Source organism: Dromaius novaehollandiae, chromosome 8 (assembly GCF_036370855.1).
Source record: "Dromaius novaehollandiae isolate bDroNov1 chromosome 8, bDroNov1.hap1, whole genome shotgun sequence".
Taxonomy (NCBI): Eukaryota; Metazoa; Chordata; class Aves; order Casuariiformes; family Dromaiidae; genus Dromaius; species Dromaius novaehollandiae.
In genome coordinates this window covers 23,491,004-23,503,147 of record NC_088105.1, presented here as the reverse complement: position 1 = coordinate 23,503,147, position 12,144 = coordinate 23,491,004, and the positions used below count along the sequence as shown (strand labels likewise).

The 12,144-nt window shown below is 35.6% G+C and overlaps 1 protein-coding gene across 1 annotated transcript in view; it reads right to left on the bottom strand.

Moving 5' to 3' along the window:
- The window catches only part of HFM1 (helicase for meiosis 1), a 70,786-nt gene that overhangs the window by 44,843 nt on the left and 13,799 nt on the right, over positions 1–12,144 (bottom strand). Inside the window, exons 3-5 of the mRNA XM_064515929.1 lie at positions 8,098–8,229; positions 4,928–5,044; positions 778–2,158 (exon numbers count right to left, since the gene is read on the bottom strand). The gene's annotated coding sequence lies outside the window, so the exon portion shown is untranslated. The remainder of the gene's footprint in view (positions 1–777; positions 2,159–4,927; positions 5,045–8,097; positions 8,230–12,144) is intronic.

Genomic DNA, 12,144 nt, shown 5'->3' with positions numbered 1-12,144 from the left:
TTACCTCTTTCCCTAAAAAGACTTGCATCAAAACTGTGTCATATTACAGTATTGCAAAATTTACACCACGTTTAGCTGCTTTAATCCACCTCCCCATCTAATTACTGGGCAGACAGCCAAGGGTAAGAAGCACTTCATTCCTACTTCCAACATTACAGGGTCTTGGCCAGCACAGAATAACAAAAGATGTTACCATAAACACCTACAATACAATCAGGATTGCTAATGAACCCCTTGTCTGAAATTAAATTCTTAAGTCATCCATATTACTCAGTAATTTGAATAAAAATGGGGGAAAAGTTGAGGACAACTCATTTTATGCTTATAATAAATTCTGATACCAGAAAGCATTTTTATTTCTTACTATTAGAGAATGCCTTCTTCAATTCTGGCCTCAGGCAAGTTTCCATCTTAGTTCACAACATCTGCTTTTAGCTGACCAGACTTTAAAGTTTAAAGCAGTAATACAAACAGTTCATTTTTTTAAAGCTATTTTTTCTTCGATTCCCCTCCCTAGGTGACATCTCCCTCAACACACACACACAAATCACATAAAATATATAGCAAAGCAGTCTCTCCACAGCTCTGAGACAGTTTAATTTTTGATTTCCCCCAAGCCTAACATCTGATCTGCCATATGTTTTGTGTCTTTCAAGCTCATAGAGATCACATACTAAATCATAAACCTGCATGTTCTGGAGCAGCACAACTAGAAAATCAGGAACACCAGTCATTGGTCAGTGATCCATATGAGAGCAGAATAACATTCATACTTACTAAATACAAATCTGTTAAAAGCTTCAGTTTTCTCCGGAAGTTACAAATTGAACAAATCACTGCAAACAAATTAAATGCAGAAAAGTATCAAGACATAAGTAAGATGACAATTGTCAGTGTGTTCTCTCAGTTTCCTTTGTTCAGCCTTCTCCACAATTTTATAGACATGACAAGAAAAACAATGGCCTCTGAAAAGTACCCTACCTCATAACAGAAATTACTGTGAAGTATTAAAGGTCTTAAAATCACAGGCAAGCCTTTAACTGTTTTATCTTTACCATATGCTTGAGATTGTGGCAATCATTCATTTATTTAAAGAAAATTATAATAGATTCAAGGAGTTCAAAAATATTCAGTCAAAATTGGGAAATAAAAATATAGCATAAACTAGATTGCTTAGATTATAAATTTTGACATGGTGGGGAAGGAAAAGCACAGGCAAATTTCTTTCATTTTATCATATTGACTAGCAGTCTCAGATTTGGGCCTGGCATTGTACCACCGTTGCAAAAAACTTAAACACATGAATAAGTTTACTGATGGAAGTTGAAATTACTCATGTGCATAAGCGTTTGCAAGACTGGGTCTTAAGAGAGCTAAAGACAGCTCCCCCCGGAAGCTGGCAGCGCGGCTCTGCCTGTCAGCCAGAAGTGATACAAGGCACTCCTCCCCAGGGAGCCAGCAAGCAGGCTGCTGCTGCTCTGCTCCTAAACCGTGCTTCCCCAAGAAGTTTAGGTCCTGAACTCTGTTTTTTATGTAACTAAATTACAACATATTTAATACTATTTGTTTCATGATGGGGTGGAGAAATTGTTCTTTACTTCTTTACCTTTGTTTCCTTTTTCAGTTTCTCATCCATACATTTTTTCTTTTAAGACATGAACTCCTCCTACTGAACCCTTCAAACATAAACTAACCTCTAAGGACCACTTTCATTATGTATAACATTATCATCTTCAAATTAACAAAACAAGAATATTCCACATTTACAACTCCACCCTTAACAAATTCAGCATGTATAAACACGTTATTTTATGTCACTTAGTATTTAAAGGCATTAGGATTTTTGCACTTAGACAATAGAGATAATATTAAGTATAGATTTTGACAATTCACATAGCTGTTACTTCCTAATTTTTCTATATTTCAATCAAAGGCTCAGTTGATAAAATGAGACATATGTAGAACGAAATCCAAAGAGATTGTTACTGTGGTGGTATATCTTCTAAGAGGCAAGTCATTGCTGCTTCCCTTGAATAAAAAAGATATCCCATTGATAGTGTATGTGGAGTCAGCTTTTGTATAAATGACGAATTAACTTGATAGTTGTATTTGCAACCACTGTTTCAGAAAATAGGGCAGTCACTGTTCCATCAACACCCTGTTTTTCAGAAGGAAGGGAAGGAATGGTCATTTTTTAACTAGAGCTATTTTACTGAAGTCAGATCTCAATAGCACAAGGTATAACAAAACTCTCTTCTGTTTCATTAGTTCTTTGCTCTAGATTATTATGAAGCTATGATATATACTAGTATGCAATGGCTAACATCTGGATTCCAGGTCCTCTGATAGTTCATTCACTTTGACAAGATTTCCTGTCAGCATAATTTCTTGTTTTGGATTGAAAACTGTAATAATATCATTAAGGAGACGAATGATTCAGAAAACCCTGGAATGTAACACATTTATAGATTTTTTTTCTTTTCTTAGCTAAGTGTATTATAAAATCTACAGACTTTTTCTCCAATAATTTTCTCATTTGTAAAAAATTCAAACGATTCTAATAAAAAATAATTTGTTTTGAAGGCTCCCAATTCTGCAGTGAACTTTCTGCAGGCACAGGGCACTAAACTGATAGTATTTTCTTGTTGCATTGTGAACCTATTTATAATTTTATCAAACTAATTCTCTGGAGAAAACTGCCCTCCCCTTTTTGTCCAAGTTTTGACATCATAAGCACTGTTTATGAATTTAATTTTGTGTAGAGTGTCAGCAATTTTTTAAAATTTATCTTCATAGCTCACCCTGAATCAGTGGGTAGATACGAATTTTCAGTTAGGTCCCTAGTGCTCATCTTCCAAATCCTTATTTCTATGAATATTCCTTAATAATATTTGCAGTCCAATTGACTTGAGTGTTGGAGTAAGGAGTCTAAGTGAAAGCCCGCTAAGCTGCTGCTGCTCATTATACCATCAAAAAAAGCCATTATGAAAAGAAGAAATCCTCAAAATAAAGACAGGGAATGTAATAATAATGACAGGAAATTTTCAGGAAAGGGGATGTTTCTGATCTTGGAAAAAACACTGCTATAGAAATCTTAGAAATGCTAATAGAAATCTGAGATATTTCTCCATATTCAAGTGACAGAAGACATTTTGTGAGGTTTGAAAATATGAGTCTGAAAAGAAATAAAGTTTTAGAATATATTTTTCTTACATACAGCGTTTTTTGCACCAAGAGAGTTTATGTCTGCTAAAATGCTCTTTATTTTGGAACGGACTACATATAAAGGGACCTGGATTCTTTGCATGACTATAGCCACTTAGCATCTATGTGCCTGATTCTTCCCCCACTAAATTTATTTTCTCAATTCTGTGGCCACTCCATTCTCATTAGGAAAAAAAGAGAAGCAAGTATCTTAGCTACTGTCCACTTTGAGATGTTCACCCACACTCCATTTTCTTCGGAAAACAAACACCAATCTAATAATTTATAGAAAAGTTTTTCCTACTCACTTCCTTTCTTCCCTCATCCTATTCCATTACTAAACTTATTTTGATTAAAGTAGAATAATGCTCCTGAACCATATAAACTGTGCTTAGAGAGACTTAGCTTTTTCCACACATAAGGTGAATTGAGTCCAGCCAATATGATTAAAGCCTTGATGTAACCAGGTCTAAGATGCTTTATTCTAGATATAATTCTGACAATTTTTAAGTGTCCTTCCTAGGACGACAGTCCACTTCTCAGTTATTTCTAATAATTTTCAGTAATGTAGCTATGTGTGCATTTTAAGTTAAACAGCAACAATGTGCCAATTAAATTTCTGCAGACTATATGATCAGAACACCCTACAGATCCTTAGCTTTTTCAAAGTAGGTCCGTGTATACAGATTTTGTTTGATCTCTGGTTCATGTCATCCTGGTTTTGAAACATACTGTAACTAGAAGGTATTTCTCTATGATATGTTAGTTATCAGGAATGTGATCTATACTGGTATAGGAGAAAAGAGCAGTGATGTTTCCTCAGAATGAAGTTTCTTCTTGGACTAAAAGAGAAAGCATAGGATTCCTCAGAGTTTGCATTTCATTCTATATTTATCAATTTTAACTCTCATGATCATAAAGAACATTGTCTTGAGCCATATGGTTTTACATTTAATAAATAATTTGATGCTTGCTAATATTATACTTAACAATTACATCATAAAATGGTTCCGTGCAAAACTGTGTCTCTAGTTTACAATTAACACAGTGTAGTCTAGTCCTGAGTAAAGCATTAGGATATTATTCCAAAGCAAATAATAAACAGTAGGAAATACAAGTGGAGAAATATTATGTATTTTTTCACATGAAGGAAAGGACATTGTAACGGCCAACCCTCCTGACTCCATATCAGATACCAGAAAAATGTATATGTTTTACAGCACTTGGACCATATTGATTTAAGAAGTTATTATGATGTGGGCCTTTGAAAGGTGCTAGAAAACTATACTCTTCTAGATGGAACAAGATATTGACATCATGGTACAGACAAGAATAAGTATCTAATAGGTGTCTGATACACTGAACACTTGATTGCAGTTATTGAGTTGCACAGACCTTCATCTACAGATCTATGCAATTCTATTGTCGAGTTTTGAAAGCATTTAAGCAGAATATTTCCTCCAAATTAGCCACACTTGTACCTATGCAAACTTCATCAGTGTTCTATTATATTTTTGGACTGAAAATCCTTGTGAAACAAGTATAATTCAAAACTTGAAAATAGTCAATGTGTTACACTCTGCAATGCCATAACTTGCATAGATGTTCAGCTTTCAGCTGGGACACTTAGGCCATTAAACCAGTGCCTAACGTGTAATCTTCTGCCAAAGAAAACAGAAAATTACATGAAAAGCAGCAGAATAAATACCATGAGTACACTCACATTTAAGAAACTGTCAATCACCAGATTGGTTTCCAAGCCAGCAGTGGACTCCATATTGCTGAGCACATCAGGAAGCAGCTTTGCATTCAATTGAACATGTTCTGGAAAAGTTCCAGACTAAAAGATAAAGGCGACAACTGAAGCTTAGAGGCTTCTCACCATCACAGAAAAGTTTGAGTTCAAATTCTTGCTGTACTTGGGCACAAAACACTGAAGATAGTTTACATGCTCTCAACTTACCCTCAAAGTAGCACAACTGCTTTGGTGACAGTGGAAAACCTGAGATAACATGTTGCAAAGAAAGAGAAAAACTTCTGTCACACTAAATTTTTGATAAAAATCGAAGAGGCAGCAAGGAACACGGCTGAAAAATGCAGTATGTCGACACACTACCAGAAGAAGCAGAGTTAGAATTGAAACACTTTTATAACAAGCTGACTACTGACAACCATACAGAAAGTAGGTGACAGCATTTCAAAGTCAAGACATTCTACATACTTGTTGATGTGTTTACAACATAGATGAAAGAGCAGTTTCAAGATTTCACAGAGAAATGCAGGCTGACACATTGACATTGATAAAGTTTTTAAAACATTTTCTCATATAAAGCCATGAAGAAAACTTCATAATTTGCATATTCAGTCCAGCTATTCGCTAATCAACCATTTCACTTCTTAATTCAGGCCAGATAGATTTAGTGATTAATTATTTGTAGGATATTCAGAAGAGGACATGTATGTTTAAATACATTAAGAAAGACTAAGTGGTCAATGGTCTGAAGGCTATATCTACAAAAGAACTCAGGATGCCATAATGTTCTATGCTGATATTTTTATGTATCCTTGTTTTCTACTGGAATGCACTGTCTAAAACTGAGAGCCTGGGCTTCCTACAAAATTCTTGGGGAGACTTGGGCACTTAAAGAAACGAGCAAGTCATTCTCAAGTATGGTCAACAGAAAACACCAGACATGAATCTTATTCCCTCGGATATCTTTCTTTGCATGTGCGTTAGGGAGGGGTCTCTTTTCATGTAGGATTCAAAATTTCTGCAAGTTTTCCTGGTGTTAGATGCTTTCTCAGAGCATACTGCTGCAACTGGTATTGTTCTCCCTTCCCATTTTCCAAACAGCACTGTAGCTACAGCATTCACTCAAGACCTCTTCCTTTTGTATGAAGTGAAAATGCCAGGTGCTCAGTTATTGAGTTTTGTGGGCCAGGCCTGTCTCACCTTTCTCATGTTAAAACCATTTGAAATTCTATGAAATAATTAAAGATTATTTAGAGATGTGTAAACATGACTGTATGGCTTAGGAAAATCACCTGAGAGTTGTGAGACCCTGAACCAAATCACTGCATTCCCCTAGGCTACGAGAGAATACAGTCAGGCTCTTATTTAATTCATGCAAAGGAGCCCAACCAAATATGCACTAGAATCAACTGAAGTATTCCTAGTGACATCAGTGAGAATTGGATCACATTTGCAAGGAGAACGAAACGGTCAGATCAATATTTAAAATTGGAAAATGTAATTTTTTTACATTCGAGTAACTCTGAATTGCAGGTGTAATTGTAAAAAATGTTTAATTTAATATGAAAGAAATTAAACATTAAGAACTACTACCTTGATAGAATGCTTTTGCAAATAGCATTAGCTTAAAAAAAATTAACAAGGTCAGTTAGTCAGCTAAGTCTGACTAGACTGTCAGCTCAGTATGACTAGAACATTGCTGCAGCATTGCTAAATGTTAGAAACTGTGGGTTTCAAAAGTGTTTATTAGCATTCACCACTTCTTCATATTCATTTAAGCACCTTATGTTTTCCTGTAAATCATGCTAGAATTGCAACATCTAGGCAAGTGACTTTAACCTTTGGCCTTCTTAAACTGATCACAAAATACACAGTTTGAAAAAAAATCTGCTTCATTTCTTTGTGAGGAGCAAAGTGTTGTTTGTATTGTTTCTTGAGAAGTCTGCTGATAGCTAACATTCTCCTGATATTCAGATTGATCTCTTTTTTTATATATGTTTGGCTAATTCCAATATTATACCTTCTTATATCCTGTCATCCTTTTTTCTTTCTCGTTCGTCTATTGTCTTTTGCCTCTACAGAGCTACACAGTTTAAGACCAATGAGGCTATAAGGGTCTCCAACATGAACTCCTGCATGTAAAAACCCATTACATTTCACCAAGTCACCCCCTTTTTGAGACCATTAGTTTTTCCTTTTCTCCCCACCCTCTTCCGTTTTCTCCAAAGTGTGGCCTTTGGCCTATGCTTGCAGTGGGTGCAGAGACTTTGGAAGCGGGGGGATTTGAGACAGAAACATTTCCTAGGGCAACAGAAGTGGCAACAGCAGGTGTACCAGGGAAAACAAAGTGTTAGAATAAAGCTCTTCTGAAAAAATCACAATGCCAAATCATTCCTCCCAGCTACTGCAAACATACAGGGAAGAATCTAAATCAGTGGTGGATAAGGTATAGCATATAGATCTCTAGAACTTTAGAACTGACTTAGATGAATTTACAGTATTTATTAGAAACAATGGTAATAAAAATATGGAGTGTGAGCAAGAGAAATGCACTAAAGTGTTGAGCCATAAGCCCCCTGTTCATGCAATTTTAGAGCACTTACTTACAGTGTTCCCAATTAGTACGTTGCATCTGACAACTCTGTCACTCAGGTCTAACTACAGATTTTCAGATGCCGTAAGAGAGCAGAGAGAGGCAAGACAGTTATCATGATGAAGCTGAGATCTAGCATCACAGCAATAACCATGCAATAAAACAGTGGACATCAGTTCAGCGGAGGAGGTTTTTTCAACAAAAGAAAGGAAAAAAGCAAAAACTATAGGGCAGGGTTCTGAGAGTGGCTGAAAGATTCCCAAAATGGACATCTGGACTCTGTCTTGCTGAATCTTGATAGCACCTCCGTAGGTCCATTCCCAAAGAAAGTTCTGGTCCCATTTAGTCACAGGTAATTCTTATCTCATATACAATTCTTACTTCCCCAAATGGATTCCAAGCTACTAAGTCAGGGCCACTACTACTGATTTTTGTCACGTGTTTCACGAAGACTGATGGGACTTCCCAATGGTCTTTGACAGGGTCTCACTTTGTCATTAGCTCATGGCATATTTGTGTGTACATGTACACATGTGTACCCACATACCTGTATTTATTTGCCTATCTGTATTTCAAGGGTTGAAGATAGAGCACGTGTGTCACCTGGTCTTTTCTATCCCACACTGAGAGCATGAAACACTCCTCCAATCATAAATGCAGACCAAAATATATAGGAAACCTAGAAATATAAACAAACACATATATTAGTATGTATAGTTTTAAGAGCAAAAACTAATCTGCAGCAATTCTTTTAGGGAACAAGACAGCAGCAAAACTACCCTTTTGAGACTACCACCACATGTCCAGCTTGAAATAAGTGTCTTAACCACTACGTAGCCATTCCTTTTCTGCTGAATTAAATGGCTATACAATATATCACTGAAATAAAAGAAATTTCAAGGGCTCTGATTAATTTCTTAATAACCAGCATTTTACTTCCCTAGTAGTAAAATACAGCTTTATTTTTAACTGTTATAACTAGCTGTTTGAGTGTTGTTTCCTAGGAAGTGCACAGACATAATCACAGTAGAAGAACTATGGATTGTATAAGATTTTAAGATATATGATCCTAATGCCAGGCTGTTCTGTCAGTTTTGCCGCTATATTTTGACATTTTGGTACACATTCAACGTGATGCTTGAGAATTTTAACATTAATAACATTGTGCTTTACTTTGTCAAAACTGACATCTTCCTGTGGAAAAGCATTTCAGATGATGTGGTGGAGTAGGACTGAAACAGGTCCATTCTCCAGCTCAAGAGGAAGATTCAGTGCTGACAGAGGACAGTTGAGTAGAAGTTAGTGAAACAGCAAGATCACATTGACTGACACAGTAATTAAAGAGTGAAATGAAAGAATAAAATCAGAGGCACATTTCCACCTAGAGCTGGTTGAAAAATAAAGTTTCCATCTTGGTAAAATTCTAATACTTCAGTTTGTTTCCCTTTTAAAATGCAATGAAAATTAGTCACTTGAAATATCAAAATGCTATAGTTAGAGTATTATAATATGGAGACTCCTGTAACATACAAGTCATAATTAAATGTTAGCACCAGCAAGTCTGAGGAAATTATTTTTACTGCCTCAAAACTATACATTGCAACAATGCTAAAAGAAAATAATATGGAATTTATTTGTTTCAAGACATGCCATTAAAAAAATTGGGCAAAGGTCCTGCCTCCAAGTGGCATATTTTAATTATGATGAAATTTCAGCAGAAAATGGCTGTGTTTCAACAACATTTCAGTAATTTCTAATTCATACAGAACAGGCTTGTGGATGAAGTAAGGCACTGAGATGAGATTTTGCAGGTGCAGAATTCCTTTTTTAATTTCAGTTATATTTCTGCATTATCTACATTTTTCCTAGTTTTATTTTTATAATGGGAATCTTGGCAATGTTATTTGCTGCTGTCATAAAAACAAACCATCTTTACCATGATGATTTATACAACTAGAAAGTATGCAGCATGTATCTGAAGTCATATATAGTGGAAATTTGCATGATATGGTATTTTTATGTTAGATTTTTACATTTTATCAAGAACTGCTGTCCATGTTTTTGTAAAGGATTATGAAAGGACTGTCCCCTTATTAAATTAGGAGAGGGGTTTGCTACTAATCACATTTCTACCGGACATTCACAACATTTTAAGTAACTGCTATTTTAAACATCAAAACCCACAAGAAATATCTGAAAAGAGAGGAAAAATGATAATACAAAAGAAGATACTGCATTTCATTACTACAATTGATGCATTAAGCCAAACTTTTAGGTTAATAATTCATCAATTCTTAGGAAATATATTTCAGTCATATGCATGCACTTTGTCTTGTTTAAATGAATTCCTTTCAAAGAAGGTAACAGTTAATACTGCAGAGGGATTTTACCCCTTTGCAATGCTATATAATTCTAAAACACTGGCTTGAACTAGGACTTCAAGGCAGTGGAGGGGAGCCTAAGCAGAATTCAGGAGCTTTCTGTGATTCTGCATCCATTGAATCATTAGTACTTCTGAAACTCAAGAAAACTGGGTATTGTATAAAATAGCTTCAGGGAACAGCTTCAGAACATTAAAATACAGTCCAAAGGCAATTTTCTAAAAGAACCTGCCTTTCCATAGTTCTGTCCTCCCTTTTTAATATTTTAAGCTAGATGCCTTAAGTGATATATGTATTACTTTCCTTTCGGTATAAAATGTATATCTTTGATGGACTGCTTTGGTCTCAGGGCCCAAATGCTGTTTTCTGCTGGGGGCTCCGTAACTGCTTCTCTCAGCCTGCTGGGACTTCGGCACACCTCAGCCAGCCCTGCTGGAGTTGAGGGTACGGCACAGTTTTCTTTGTATATATTTCTTTGTTCTTCTGTACAGGGGTATGAAACAGTTTTCTTAAGAACTGCAATTCTTTGTTCTTTTGTTGGTAGCACTTCAGAACTGAAAGTAGGGTAGACAAATTGAAAACAACAGACAATACTGTTGTTACTCTTTGTTAATCAGTGAGCAGAGGGCTTAATTCTACTTCCATTACACTGATATAAATGACTACAAACACTGCTGTCAATAATGCTAAACTAATACAAGATATACATAAATAAGAAAAGCTTTAAGCCTGGAGTTCAGGGAAGGGAGTTGGCAGGTTTAGAGGAATGCTATTCACCTACCTACACCTACATAGGTTAGAGGCAAAGTCTCCTGTGGGTAATGAGTGGAGCCAAAGGCTGAAACCACACAAATCAATGTAACATGGCAGGCGTGGGGTTTAAAAGGCTCGCCCTTCTTCTTTGCCTGTTTGTAACATCATCTGTAGGGTTTTTCTGCCAAACAGCGAAAAATTAGCTAGAAATTTAAAACACAAATTCTTAGTTTCCTCTGGTTTTAAAGTAGTAAAGCCATGTGTGCATGTACATATACATAATACCTAGGACAGCAGGTAAGTGGGCAGTTTTACTTATATGCAAATCCAGAGGTTAGATTAAAAAAAAAGTTTTCACATCAGTGACAACTTAAGAAAATAATATAACTGCTAGAAGTACAGGAGATCTGATAAGATAAATGTTTTAAGCACAGTCAGTTTTCCCGCTTATTGATACTGGGAAGCTGATCCTCCTCATCATCACTCCTTTTTACACCGCTGAAGCCAGAGTATGGAAAATGTGAATACTAACACTATAAAAAAATCTAAATATTTTTAAATGAGCATCATTTATGGGTAGAATGTACCTAGAAGTCATAAAGTTTTTAAAAATATATAAAATAGTACACTGTTAAAGCAAGTATACAGAAAGACGTTTTCCCAAAGTGATCTTTAATTTGAAGATTTTAATATTTTTACTAAAGCACAATGCAGAAATGTGAAATAGGTAAATGTTTACTCATAGAAGGTACACAGGAAAAGAAATTAGCAATGCGCAAAGGACCATAATAGTAACACCAGTGGAACAGTGAAATTACAATTCCCTAGAAATAGTATAAGACAGTGCAAAATTTAGCCCTGTGCATTGATTTAAATAAAAACCTGCATGTATGTTGTTAGATCATATTGAAAGTGACATTGTGTTAAGAGGACTCAGGCAGTGAAGTTGCACTGATGCAAGGTAGGACAGGATCTGGCCCTTCCCATCACATATATTATACATGTACTGCCTGCTCTCTTCTTTTGTTCTGCTCCGTTCTAACATAACAGTTGCCACTATGGTCTGTGATGTTGACTTCATCCTTGACCCTGACTTTTTTCTTCTTCTTATATCTCCCGTGGCTGCATATTACTACTGCCGTTGCATTATCCATCTATTTCTTTAATTTCTCATAATTTCATCCTCACTGAAATCTCCCACTAAGAAATAAGCAATCTGATATTTTAAGTTATTCTAATTTGAAATGCTTATATTTTGACATTAATGTTTCTTGATATAAATACAAATCAGAAACCTTAAAATTAATCAGCTTAAACCCAATTTCTTGTTTTTCTCCATGGATTTTCTCTATCTTTCCTTATCATCTGAGAGCTTGGTTTTCTATTCCACCTTTCCTTAGGAACTATCTTTCATCAGGGCTGTGTAAGTACCAAATGCTACCAAGTAAGAATGTGCTATA